Genomic DNA, 15,211 nt, shown 5'->3' on the forward strand with positions numbered 1-15,211 from the left:
AGATATAGATTATTAGTGCTCTTAATCATATAGCGCTTTAAGTTTATAAATGTGTTTGAGGTATGTTGCCTCATTTAATTTTTATGTCAACTTTTGTCTATGATGGTGGGTTGAGAGAACTCTTTTTCCTTATCTAGTAAATTTTGTTTTTGGAAAAAGGACACACACAAACATATGTATCATTACTAATTTTTAGAGAACAAGAACACATTTAATACTCATCATTTTCTAATTATAGTTGTGGGTAATAACTCTATTGACTTGGACATAAATTGTTAGAGAAGCATTTGATTTGTGATTCAAAACCCTTTGGACACTTGAAACACAGTTGCTAGGAAGAGTCACAAGGATAAAAATACAGTTATAAAATTTGTGTCCATTTCTGCAAGTTTTCAATGCTTTAAAGACCAAAGTTCTGGCTAGCATGTCTTCCTTGGAGCAACTGACTTCCACAAGGCATCAGAAAGCACTTTTATGAGTTTTAATGTTCTTGTAAAAGTCCTTCCACTCTGGATACATCTTACCTTCTACATTATATACAAGGCCCAAATCTCCCCCGTCACTATATTTCTGATTATTGTTCACTATAAAAATGCTGCAATTGTAAGCTTGATATTGGTGCTTAGCTTAGCATAGGCATCTCATAAATGTAAATTGCCATTACCCAAGGTTTTTGTGTGCTCTTATGCCGTATAATAGTACAACATCAATCCAAGTTTTAATAATCAGTTTGCATGAAATTAATTAAAATACAATTACCATTGCAATTAGATGCTTGCTTTTTGATTTAAAGGGCAATTTCCTTTTATCTTAATATTAAGAAAAACATATTGATAATTGTGATCATATGGCATTTATCTGTTATTAGTTTCTATGCCATCAGTTTTTTTTGAAAGGATATTTAGCAAATAAGAAATAATCTGGCATTTAACCAGTAAATTATTTTCTGGTGTATGTGAAAATTTTACAAAGAGCTGCAATTATGTTTGTGGATGGCAGTGGTAGCTAATTTAAGCCAAAATATTTTTAGGCTATAAATTTTGCCTCCCAAAACATACTCCCCTCTTCTCTTTAAAGTCTTTTATTGTACCTCGTATAAGTGATTACTGACTCTTCTTGCTGTCACTGTTCTCTCACTAAATTCTATCTCTAAATGCTTATGTTCTATCACTAAATGTATATCTTCACTTTTATTGTTATTTTACAAAATTCTCCCCAATTTGACTGTAAGCCCCAAGAGGACGGGGACCGCATCTTATATGGAATTTCACTGTTGCCGCTGACCCTAAATAGAACATACTGCAGAGAGCATGCGATCAATTAACGTTTGTTATGATGACCATCATTCTTGCATTTAGATCACACCTACTTATGAACTTGGAGGCAATACAGCCTTTTAAGGGAAAGACTATAAGATATGGAGCCAGAAACATATGGTTATTTTTTTAAGTTAACATTTTAATGATGTAGAACATACATATAGGAAAGTGCACAATCATGAGTGTTCAACTCAATGCCTTCTGACAAAGCGAACATAACTGTTCACTGGGTTATGGATCTGGGTTAAAGAACAGAATATTACTGGTTCCTCAGAAGCCTGCCTTGAGCCCCCTCCCAGTCATTAACCTCTCCTCTCCTAAGATAACCACTATGTATGCTCTCTTCTATCAACATTGGGTAGTTTTACTGTGAACTCCATACAAATTGAATCATATAGTACAGATGCTTTTATGATTTTTTTCCCTTAAGGTGATATTTGTGAGATTTATTCATGTTTTTGCATGTTGTTGCATGTAGCAAAAGCACCTTATTTCTTATAAGTAGGCCATGATTTATTTATCCAATCTACAGTTGATAGAAATGTAGATTGTTTCCAGTCTTTAACACTTACGAGTGCTGTTAATGAACATTTTAGCATATGTCTTTTGTTGAACATATTCATGCATTTGGGTTACATATATATTTGAGGATAGATTTACAGAATCATAGAGTAGGTATATTTTCAAACTTAGAAGGTAATGCCAGTTTTTCAAAGTGGTTGTAACAATTTACACCACCAGCAATGCATGACAGATCCCACATACTCACCAACACTCAACCTTAATAGACATTTTTATTTTAGCTATGTTGGTGGGGGTGTAGTGGCAGCACATCTTATTTTAATTTACATTCCTCTGGTGGCTGATAAAAGTGAACACAATGTCATGTTTACTAGATATTTGCATATCCTGGTTTGTGCAGTATTTTGCCCACTTTTCTATTAGGCTTTCTATTTCCAATAGATTTGTATTAGTTCTTCACATATTTTAAATAGAAAAGTTTCATATGTTATATATTTTGAAAATATATCCTCCAATTCAGTTATTTACAAGAGTATTGTTTAATTTCCAAATAGTTGGGAATTTTCTAGTCATTCATTTTGGATATTCATTTTTGGCTTAATTCCACCATTAACAGAAAATATGCTCTGTACGGTTTTAATCTTTTCAACTTTATTGGGAATTACTTCATAGCTCAACATATGATAAATTTTGTTGAATATTCTAAATTCTGATGCTTCTGTGTACACTGCTTTACATCAGTTTTTAATCATATATTCATATTAATACCAATAGTAGTATACATATATTAATAAACGTATGTTAACTATATATACATATCTATACGTGTATAAACATACACATGCACTTATTGTTTTTGGTTTTGGATTTGCAAGATTTTTCTTTAGAATTTTAATAAACAGATTCCATTGTTCTAGCTCCCATCATTTCTGTTGGGAAGTCTTATTATTGCTCCTTTGAATGTAATATGTGTTTTTCGTCTGGCTTCTTTTAAGACTTTTTTTCATCTTGTTTTTCTTCAGTGTTGCTCTGATGTGCCTACATTTTACTTTCTTTTGATTCATCCTGGTTAGACACTGTAACATTTTTTGAATATGTAGCTTGATTGATTTTTCTCAATTTTAGAGAATTCTCAGCCATTATTTCTTTTAAATCCCATCTCTTTCTTCCTACTCTTTTGTAACTCCAATTATATATCAATAATTATTCATATGTTAAAACTTTTTAACATATACCATTGGCTTCTTAGTCTCTTAAAATTTTTCCATCCTTTTAATTATTCACGCTTCAGTTTATTTCCTTCTGACATCTTTTAACTAATGCTGTCTTCTTCTGTGTCTGAGGTTAAATTCATCTATTGTTTTTAATTTCACTTGTGATATTTTTTAATTCTATAATTTCCTTTTCAAAATTTATTTTTAAAACTCTATTGCGGATAGTTGACATACAATAATTTGCACATATTTAAAGTATACAATTTGATAAACTTTGCTGCACCTGTACACCAGGATAACATTGCCAAAGTCAAGAAAATGAACATGTTCTTCACCCCTGGTTTCCTTGTGCATCTTTGTAATCACTTTATGTCCCTTGTTCTGTCCATCATTAAGCTACCGTTGATTGGCTTGATGTTGCAACAGATCAGTTTTCAATTTCTAGAATTTTATGTAAATTTAGACATATGATAAGTACTCTCTCTTTGTTATGTCTTTTCACTCTTTTTATTCTGGTAAAATAAGCATAACATAAAACTTACCATTTTAAGTGTTTTAAGTGTACAGTTCTCTGGTGTTAAGTACATTCATATTGTTGTACCACCATCACCATCATCTATTTCTAGAACTTTTCCACCATCCTAAACTAAAACCTCTGTACCCATTAAACAGTAACTCTTCATTTCCTCCTCCCCATAACCCCTGGCAACCACCATTCTATTCTCTGTTTCTACGAATTCGACTGTTCTAGGTAACTCATATAAGGTACTTCATATATTTGTCCTTTTGTGTCTGGCTTATTTTACTTAGCGTAATGTCTTTAAGGTTAATCCATGCTGTAACATGAATCAGAACTCCACTGCTCTTTTTTTTGTGTGTGTGAGGAAGATCAGCCCTGAGCTAACATCCATGCTAATTCTCCTCTTTTTGCTGAGGAAGACCGGCTCTGAGCTAACATCCACTGCCAATCCTCCTCCTTTTTATCCCCAAAGCCCCAGTAGATAGTTGTATGTCATAGTTGCACATCCTTCTAGTTGCTGTATGTGGGACGCTGCCTCAGCATGGTCTGAGAAGCGGGGCGTCTGTGCCCACCAGGGATGGAACCTGGGCCGCCAGTAGCGGAGCCTGCTCACTTACCCGCTAAGCCACGGGGCAGGCCCTCCACTGCTTTTTAAGGCTGAAGGATGTTCCATTGTATGTATGTACCACATTTTGTTTATCCATTCATCCATCGCTGGTTACTTGGGTTGTTTCCACCTTTTCGCTATTGTGAAGAATGTTTCTATAAACACTGGTGTACAAATATCTGTTTTAGTCCCTCCTTTCAGCTTTTGGATATATACCCAGAAGTGGACTTCCTGGATCATATGGTAATTCTATTAATTTTTTTGAGGACCCATCATACTGTTTTTCAGAGTGGCTGTACCATTTTACATTCCCACCAGCAATCCACAAGTCCAATTTCTCCATATCTTGGCCAACAGTTATATTCTGTTTTTTTGAAAATAGTTATTCTAGTGGGTGTGAAGTGGTATATCATTGTGGTTTTTATTTGCATTTCGCTAATGATTAAGGATGTTGATTGAGCATCTTTTCATATGCTTGTTTGCTATTTGTGTATCTTCTTTGGAGAAATGTCTATTCAAGTTCTTTGCCCATATTTTAATTTGATTGTTTATTTTTTTGTTGTTGTTGATATGTACTCTTTTTTTTGTGTGTGTGTGAGGAAGATCAGCCTTGAACTAACATCCATGCCAATCCTCCTCTTTTTGCTGAGGAAGACTGGCCCTGGGCTAACGTCCATGCCCAGCTTCCTCCACTTTATGCAGGAGGCCACCACAGCGTGGTCTGAGAAGCAGTGCGTCGGTGTGCGCCCCGGATCCCAACCGGGGCTGCCAGCAGCGGAGCTCGCGCACTTAACCGGTACGCCATGGGGCCTCCCCGGATACGTACTCTTTTGGATTGGCTTCTTTCACTTAGCATAATTAGTTTGTTATTGCATGATCAATAGTTCATTGCTTTTTAGTGCTAAGTAGTATTTCACTGTATGAATGTACCATGGTTTGTTTACCCATTCATGTCTTCATATACTTGTGAATTGTTTCCAGTTTTTAGCTTAGAAATGAAACTTCTATGAACATTTGCATACAAGTCTTTTTATGTACATACTTTCTTTTCTAGTGGGTAAATATATAGAAGTAGAATGGTTGAATCATATTGTAGGTATATGTTTAACTTCTAAAGAAACTGCTCAAATGTTTACAAAGTGGTTGTAGCATTTTACATCCTCACCCGCAGCGTATGAGAATGTCAATTCCTCCAAGTCCTTGTTAACACATTTTATGGTCAATCTTTTCAATTTTAGCCATTCTGATAGGTGTACTGGTATCACATTGTAGTTTTGATTTGCGTTTCCCTGATTACTCATGATGTTGAACATGTTCTCATGTGCTTATTTGCCATTCATATATCTTCTTTGATGAAGTATCTGGTCAAATATTTGATTATTTTTCCCTGGGTTGCTTGTTTTCTTATTATAGAGGTTGAAAATTCTTCATATATTCTGGATATCAGTACTTTATCAGTTATACAAAGTGCAAATATTTTCTCCCAGACTGAGGCCAGTCATTTCATTCCCTTAACTCTAACTACTGAATAACAGAAGTTTTAAATTTGATGAAGTTCTTCAATTTATTACTTTTTTTCCTTTTGTGATTATTCTTTTGGTATTGTATTTAAGGAATATTTACTTAATCCAAGGACAAAACTATGTTCCCCTATGTATTCTTCTAGAGAGTTTATAATTATAGGTTTTACATTTAGGTCTATGATCCATTTTGAGTGAATTTTTGTGTATAGTGATGTTATATTTTTTAACATATGGTCACCCCATTGTTTCAGCTCCAAGTATTCTAAGGACTATACTTTCTCCAGTTAATTTCCTTCACAACTTTAACAAAAATCAGTTGTCCACATTTGAGTGGTTCTCTTTCTATTCCATTGATCCCTTTATCTGTCTTTATATCAATACCATACTGTCTTAATAAATGTATTTTGAAATCAGTATTAGCCCTCCAACTTTGTTCTTTTCAAAGTTGCTTTGGCTATTCTAGGTCCTTCACATTTCCATATGAATTTTTAAATAAGCTTGTAAATTCCTACAAAAATCCCACTGAGGTTTTTATTGGCTTTACATTGAAGCTATAGATCAATTTTGGGGAGAATTGTCATCTTTATGATATTGAGTCTTCAGAGTCACGGACATAATGAATCTTTCAATTTGGTTACACCTTTAAAAATTTCTCATCAACCTTTTGTAGTTTTCATTGTACAGGTCTTGCACATTTTTTATAAGTTTACATATAGATATTTCATATTTTTATGCTATTGTAAATAATATTTTTTAAAATTTCAATTTTTGATTGTTATTAGTATATAAATAAAATTGATACGGTGTACTGATATTGAATTGAGCAAACTTGCTAAACTCGATTTTTAGTTCTAGTATCTGTTATGTAGATTCCACTGCATTTTCTACATAAATGATGATGCCATCTGTGAATAAAGACAATTTTACTTCTTCCTTTCCTGTCTGGATGGATTTTATTGCTTCTTCTTGCTTCATTTCACTGTTGGAACTTCCAGTGCAGTGTTGAATAGAAGTAAGCAAGAGTAGACATTTTTGCTTCATCCTGATTTTAGGATGAATGCCTCTAATCTTTCACTACTAAGTAAGATGGTGGTGGTAGCGCTTTTTTATAGTTTTTACAGATGCTCTTTATCAGGGTAAGGTTATCTTCTATTCCCACTTCGTTGGCTGTTTTTATAAGGAATAGATGTTGGATTTTGTCGAGTGATTTTTCTGTCTTTTGAGATGATCAATTTTTTTGTTCTCTTTTGGTTAGTGACTTTTTTGGTTTTAGTGACTTATATGGATTGATTTTTAAATGTTAAACCAATTTTCTCTTCCTGGAATAAACCCCATTTGGTCATGATATATTATGCTTATTATATAGTAAAGAATTCCATTTGCTATAATTTTGTTAAGGATTTTTGCACCTATGACCATGAGGGATATTGGCCTGTGATTTCATTTCATGTAATGCCTTTGTATGCTTGTTACTAGAGTAATGCTTAATTCATAGATGAGTTGGGAAGTATTTCATCGTCTTCAGATTTTTGGAAGAGTTTATATAGAATTAGGTATTATTTCTTTAAATGTTTGGTAGACTTTATCTATGAAATCCTCTATGTATTCAGCTGTTGTTAGGCATATTTTTCAATAAATGTCAGTTCTCTGAAATTTATTGATAGTGCTATTCAAGTCTTCTGTCTTACTGATTTTGTCTATTTTTGTTGAGGTCTCCATTTATAATTTATTTTTGTGTATTTCAACTTTCAGTGTTGTTATTTTATGCCATATATATTTTGAAGCTCTGTTATAAGGTCCATAAATGTTTAGGATTGCTTTGTTCTTTTAAGAAATTGATTCCCTTATCACTATGAAATGATCATCTTTATCCCTGGTAATATTCTTTGCAATAAAATCTACTTTGTCTGATACTAATAATGACACGCTAGCTTTATTTGAGTTAGTATTAGGATAGTATATCTTCTTTCTCATCCTTTTACTTTTAAAATATCAATTTCTTTATATTTACAATGGGTATATTGCAGGAATCATATAGTTAAATGTTTCTTTTCTGTCTAATTGGACAATTTCTCTCTTTTATTTTGGGCATTGAGACCATGTGAAGATTGATGCAGTTAGTTTTAAATGAACCATTTCAGTATATGTTTTATTATTGCTCCCTTAGCTCTTTATACCCTTTTAATCACTTTTCTGCCTTATTTAAGATTAATTGACTTTTTTTATAATTCTGACTCATTTCCTTTACTAATTTTTAGATATAATTCTTTGCTTTGTTATTTTAGTGATTGCTTTGGGATTTATAGTATATCTGTTTAACTTTCACCTCCAAGTGATATTATAGTATTTCAAATACTGTTTAAGAATTTTTCAACTGTATACTTCCATTTCAGTCTTTGTGTTATTGCTTGCTGTTATAAATTTTGTTTTTGCATATATTGTAAATACCATGTTACATTGCCATTATTTTTGTTTAAACAGTAAAATATCTTTTAAAGATATTTAAATATTGTGAAAAAAATCATATATATTTACCCACACAGTTATCAATTCTGATGCTTTTAATTTCATTTATTATAGTCATATTCATCTGGTATCATTTTTTTCCTACCTGAAGTGTTTTCAGAAATGATTTTGTAGTGCATGCCTGCTGCTGATGAATTCGTTTACCTATTGTATCTTTGAAAAAGTCTTTATTTTATTTCACTTTTAGGGTGTTTTTTTAAACAGTTTTTCTTTTTATTTATTTATTTTTGTGAGGAAGATCAGCCCTGAGCTAACATCCATGCTAATCCTCCTCTTTTTGCTGAGGAAGACCGGGTCTGAGCTAACATCTATTGCCCATCCTCCTCCATTTTTTTTTTCCCAAAGCCCCAGTAGATAGTTGTGTGTCATAGTTGCACATCCTTCTAGTTGCTGTATGTGGGATGGGGCCTCAGCATGGCCGGAGAAGCAGTGCGTCGGTGCGCACCCGGGATCTGAACCCGGGCCACCAGTAGCAGAGCACACGCACTTAACCGCTAAGCCACGGGGCTGGCCCACTTTTAGGGTGTTTTTAAGATTCACTGATTTTGAGCAGTTTTATTATAGTGTGTCTTGGTGTAGTTTTCTTCATGTTTATTGTGATTAGGGTGTATTGGGATTCTTAAATCTGTGGGTTTATAATTTTCATTAAATTTAGAAAAGAGTTGACCATTACTTCTTCAAATATTTTTTCTCTCTCGTTTTCAGACATCCAATTATACATAATTTAGACTAACTGAAGTTGTATTTCTGACTACTGGAGCTGATGCTATCCTCATTTTGTTCTTTTGTTTCTTATTTTGAATCTTTTACTCTTTGTGTTTCATTTGGAAAGTATTTATTGCTATGTCCTCAAACCACTAACCCTTTTTTCTTCAATATCTAAGCTGTCTAACCTGTCACTAATCTCATCCAGTGTATTATATTTCGTCTCAGACACTATATTTTTCATTTCTACATGTACAATTTGGGTTTTAGTATCTTTCTACTTAACATGTTCTGTCTGACTTCTAGCTTTTTGAACATATGGAACACAGTTGTAATAACTATTTGGGACTTTTTTCTTTACTAATTCTGACATCTGTGTCAGTTCTGGATGAGTTTGGATTGACTAGTTTTATTCTTGATTTTGCATAATAATTTTCTGCTTATTTGCATGCTAGTAGTTTTTAGTTGGATACCAAACATTGCAAATTTTATCTTGTTGGGGTGCTGGATATTTTTGTGTTCCTAAAAATATTCTTGACCTTTTTCTGGGATACAGTATTTAGAAATAGTTTGATCCTTTGCATATTGCTTTTAATATTTTTTCATTGGGGTCAGAGCAGCCATTATCCTAGGGAAAGTTATTCCCCACTACTTTGATAACACCCTTCTGAGTACTCTACCCAATGCCCTGTGACTCATTAGACTTTGAAAATACGTTCTCCCAATCTGTGGCTTGTCTATTTCATTTAATTTTACTTTCCCTTTCAATTTAATTTTTATTCAGGACAATGTCTTTCACAGAGAAGAAAATTTTAATTTTAATGAAGCTCAGCTTATCAATTCTTTCTGTCATAAATTGTGCCTGTGGTGTTGTATCTTTGCCAAACCCAAGGTCATCTAGATTTTTCTCCACTGTTTTCTTCTAAGAGCTTTATAGTTTTTTATTTTACATCTAGTCTGTGATCTATTTTTAGTTAATTTTTGTGTAGATGTAAGGTCTGTGTTTAGATTCATTTCTTTTCACATGCTGATGTCCAGTTGTTCTGGCATCATTTTTTGAAAAGACTATCTTTTCTCAATATAAAGACTATCTTTATATTGCCTCTGTTCCTTTGTTAAAGATTAATTGACTATGTTTATGTGAGTCTATTGATGGGCTCTTTATTCTGTTCCATTGATCTATTTGTCTTTTCTTTCACCAGTACCACACTGTCTTGATTACTGTAGCTTTATAGTAAGTCTTGAAGTTGGGTACCATCAGTCCTCCAATTTTGTTCTTCTCTTTCAGCAATATTGTTTGCACTATTCTGAGTCTTTTGTCTGTCCAAAAAACCTTTGGAATCAGTTTGTCAATATTCACAAAATTACTTGCTGGGATTTTGATTGGGATTGCACTGAATCCATAGGCCAAGTGGGAAGAACTGATATCTTTACAATATTGAGTCTTCCTATCCATGTACATGTATTATCTCTCCATTTATTTAGTTCTTCTTTGGTGTCTTTCATCAGAGTTTTGTATTTTTCCTCATATGGATCTTGTACTTATGTTATCAGATATACACATAAGTATTTCATTTGGGGGGTACTATTGTAAATGGTATTGTGCTTTTAATTTCAAATTCCACTTGTTCATTGCTGTTATATAGGGAAGCAATTGGCTTTTGTGTATTAATCTTGTATCCTGCAGCCTTGCTATAATCACTTATTAATTCCAGGAGTTTTTTGGTAAACTCTTTCAGATTTTTGACATGGACGATCATTTTATCTGTGAAAAAAGAGAGTTTTATTTCTTCCTTCTGATATGTATACCTTTTATCTCCTTTTCTCATCTTACTGCATTTAATAGGACTTCTAGTGTGATGGTAAAAATCAGTTTGAAATTTTTGCCTTGTTCCAGATGTTAGTGGAAAAGTTTTTGAGTTTCTTATCATTAATTAGGATGTTACCTGTAGTTTTTTGGTAGGACAGTCTTTATCAAGTTGAGAAAGTTACCTTCTATTTCTAGCTTACTGAGAATTTTTGTCATAAATGGGTGTTGGATTTGTCAAATTTTTTTTAGCAGCTATTGATGCAATCATGTGATTTTTCTTCTTCACCTGTTGATGTGATGATTACATTAGTTGATTTTGAATGTTGAGCCAGCCTTGCATACCTGGGATAAATCACACTTGATTGTGGTGTATAATTCTTTTTATACATTGTTAGATTCAATTTGCTAATATTTTGTTGAGGATTTTTGTGTCTGTTCATGAGAGATATTGGTCTGTAGTTTTCTTTTCGTGTAATGTCTTTGCCTAGTTTTGATATTAGGGTAACATTCACTTCACAAAATAAGTTAGGAAATATTCCCTCTGCTTCTATCTTCTGAAAGACGTAGAGAATTGATAGATTTTCTTCCTTAAATGTTTGGTTGGATTTACTAGGGAACTTATCTGGGCCTGATTCTTTCTATTTTGGAAGGTTATTAATTATTGATTCAATTTATTTAATAGATATAACTATTCATATTGTCTATTTCTTCTTGTGTGAGTTCTGGCAGAGTGTGTCTTTTAAGACATTGGTCCATTTCATCTAGGTTATCAAATTTGTGGACATAGAGTTGTTCATAATATTCCTTGATTATCCTTTTAATGTCCGTGGGATCTGAAGTGATGGCCCCTCTTTCATTTTTGATTGTAGTTATTTGTATTTTCTGTTTTATTTTTTCTTAATTAGCCTGGCTAGAGGCTTATCAAATTTATCATTCTTTTCAATGAATCCATTTTTGGTTTCATTGACTTTATTGATTCCCTATTTACAATTTCATTGACTTCTGCTCTATTCTTATTATTTCTTTTCTTCTGCTTATTTTGGCTTGAATATTTCTAGTTTAATTTTTTTGCATTCTGATAGCACACATTGTATGATTTCCATTCTTTCAAATTTATTAGGATATGCTCTATGGTCCAGAATGCAGTGCCTCTTGGTGAATGTTTCATGCAAGCTTGAGAAGAACGTGTATTCTGCTGTTGTTGAATCAAGTAGTTTATAGATGCCCATTATATCCAGCTGATTGATGGTGTTGTTGAATTCAATTATGTTCTTACTGATTTTCTGTCGTGGGATCTGTACATTTTTGATAGAGGAGTGTTGAAGTCACCAAGTATAATAATGGATTCATCTATTTCTCCTCCTAGTTCTATTAGTTTTAGTCTCATATATTTTTATGCTCTTTTTTGGCACATAGACATTAAGGATTGTTATGTCTTATTGGGGAATTGACTCCTTTATCATTATGTAATGCTCCTCTTTATCCCTGATAACTTTCCTGGCTCCGAAGTCTACTCTGTCTATCTGAAATTAATATACTTTTCCTCATTTCTTTTGATTAGTGTTAGAATGGTAACACTATTTTCTCCATCCATTTACTTTTAATTTATATGTGCCTTTATATTTAAAGTAGATTTCTTATAGACAATATATAGTTGGGTCTTCTTTCTGATCCATTCTGACAATCTCTGTCTTTTCATTGTTGCATTTAGACCATTGATGTTCCATGTGATTATTGATATAGTTGGACTTATATCTACCTTATTTATTTCTGTTTTCTACTTGTTGCCTGTGTTCCTTCTTTCTATTTTTGTCTTCTACGTTTTCTCTCCTTTTTGTGGTTTTTGTGAGATAATAGAAAATATACATTGGTCTCTGCCCCCAGTTCCTGGCAGAGAACTCCTGAAATCTTTGTAATTTCCTAAGTAATAAGAACTCTAGGTGCATCTCTTGCTCTAATATTTGTCTTTGACCCTGTCCCTGACACATGGCCCCTAAAACACTTGTAAATTACAAATGTTAAGAGCAGTCTTTTATTCTATTGAGGTGACATTGAGTGGGCTCCTGGATGACTCCTGGATGAGTGCAGGTCACCAGAAAGATCAAGTGATGATTAGAAGCTCCATTCCTTATCCTCTAGAAAGAGGAGAGGGGCTAGAAATGGAGTTAATAGTTGGTCATGCCTATGTGAGAAAGCCTCCATAAAAATCCCAATAGTAGGGAATTCAGAGAGCTTCCAGGCTGGTGAACACATCCACACTGGGAGGGTGATGCACCCCAAGTCCATGGGGAGAGAAGCTCCTGCGCTCAGGACTCTCCTAGATCTTGCCCTATGTATCTCTTCACCTGTATCCTTTATCATATCCTTTAATTAATTCGTAAACGCACATAAGTGTTTCCCTGAGTTTTGTGAGTTGCTCTAGCAAATTAATTGAACCCGAGGAGGGGTTCATGGGAACCCCTAATTTGTAGCCAAGTTGGACAGAAGTTGTGGGTCATCTGGGCACCTACTACTTGCAATTCGCATCTGAAGTAGGGTGGGAGCAGTCTATCTCTGTGTAGATATTGTGAGGATTATGTTAAATGATAGCACACCCAGCTGGTGTTGTAGAGCATTGCTTGGTGTGGGGTAAAACCTCCACACATTTGGTGATCAGAAGTGTCAAAAGTGTAGGTGTTTTGTGTGAGTAGTAAAGGAGACTCACAGGAAAGGCACAGAGGAGAGAACTTGGTTTTACCCCAAGATAAGAGGGAAAGACTGTTTTTGATATGCATTTTAATTGAGCATTTTATAGGATTCCATTTTCTCTTCTTTGTTAGCATATAACTTACATTTCTTTTTTTACTTCTCTTGTAGGTTTCCTTAGAGTTTGCAATATACATTTACAACTAATCCAAGTCCACTTTCAAATAATACTATGGTGTTTCATGGGTATTGTGAGTATCTTACAAAACAAAATAATCCTAAATCCTCCCTCTTGCCCCTAGTATCATTGCTGTTATTCATATTTTTATATATAAGCACATATGTGTGTATGTGTGTATGTATGCATAATTGATTACGTTATTGCTATTTTTTATTATTTTGAACATTGCTTCCTGTTAGATCAATTAATAATAAAAAATTAAAAAAAAATTTTACCTTAACTATGCCGTCTCAAATTCTCTCTTTCTCTCTTTTATTTCAGTAGATCCAAGTTTCTTACCTATATCATTTTTCCTCTCTAAAGAACTTCTTTTAACTTTTCTGGCTACAAATACCCTCAATTTTTGTTTGTCTGAGATAGTCTGTGTTTCTCTTTCTCTTTTGACGGATAATTTGCAGAGTACAGAATTTTAGATTGGTGGGTTTTTTTCTCTCAACACTTATAACTATTTTACTCCACTGTCTTGTTGCTTGCATAGTTTCCAAGGATAAATTGAACATAATTTTTGTATTTTCTCCTCCATATATAAAATGTTATTTTTCCTGTGACTTCTTTCAGGACTTCATCTTTAATGTTATGTAGTTTGAAAATGATATGCTTAGGTGTCATGTATTTGGAATTTACCCTACTTGGTGTTCTCTGAGCTTCCTGGATCTATGGTTTGTTGTCTGACATTCATTTGGGAAATTCTCAGTTATTATTGTTGCAAATATTTCTTCTGAACCTTTTTATTTTTCTTCTCCTTGTGGTACTCCTAACATGCATATGTAACATCTGTTGTAGGAGTCCCATAGTTCTTGGATATTCTTTTTTATTTTAATCTATTTTTCTCTTTCTTTTGGTTTTGGAGGTTTCTGTTGAGATACTCTCAAGCTCAGAGATTCTTTCCTCAGCTGTTTCCACCATACATATGGTGGAATATTATTCAGCCATAAAAAGAAATGAAGTACTGCTTTATGGTACAACATGAATGAACCTTGGAAACAGTATGCTGAGTGAAAGAAGCCAGACACAAAACACCCATACTGTATGATTCATTTATATGTAACATCCAGAATAGGCAAATCCATAGAGACAGAACAGGGGAGGGACTGCTAATGGGTAAGAGGTTTCTTTCCTCTTCTAATAAGCCCTTCAAAGGCATTCTTCATTTCTATTACAGTGTTCTAGATCTCTAGAATTTCTTTTTTTTCTTTACTGTGAAATTTTTGTTGTACATTATTGTTTGTCAGTCACCATATAAATGCACCCCTTCACCCCTGTGCCTACCCCCTATCCCCCTTGCCCCTGGTAACCACCAAACAGTTCTCTCTGTCCATGTGTTGGTTTATCTTCCACTTATGAGTGAAATAATGTGGTGTTTGTATTTCTTTTTCTGGCTTATTTCACTTAACATAATACCCTCCAGGTCCATCCATGTTGCAAATGGGATGATTTTGTCTTTCTTTATAGCTGAGTAGTATTCCTTTGTGTATATATATACCACATCTTCTTTATCTACTCATCAGTCGAGGGACACTTGGGTTGCTTCTATGCCTT

The sequence above is a fragment of the Diceros bicornis genome, chromosome 10, assembly GCF_020826845.1.
Source record: "Diceros bicornis minor isolate mBicDic1 chromosome 10, mDicBic1.mat.cur, whole genome shotgun sequence".
Taxonomy (NCBI): Eukaryota; Metazoa; Chordata; class Mammalia; order Perissodactyla; family Rhinocerotidae; genus Diceros; species Diceros bicornis.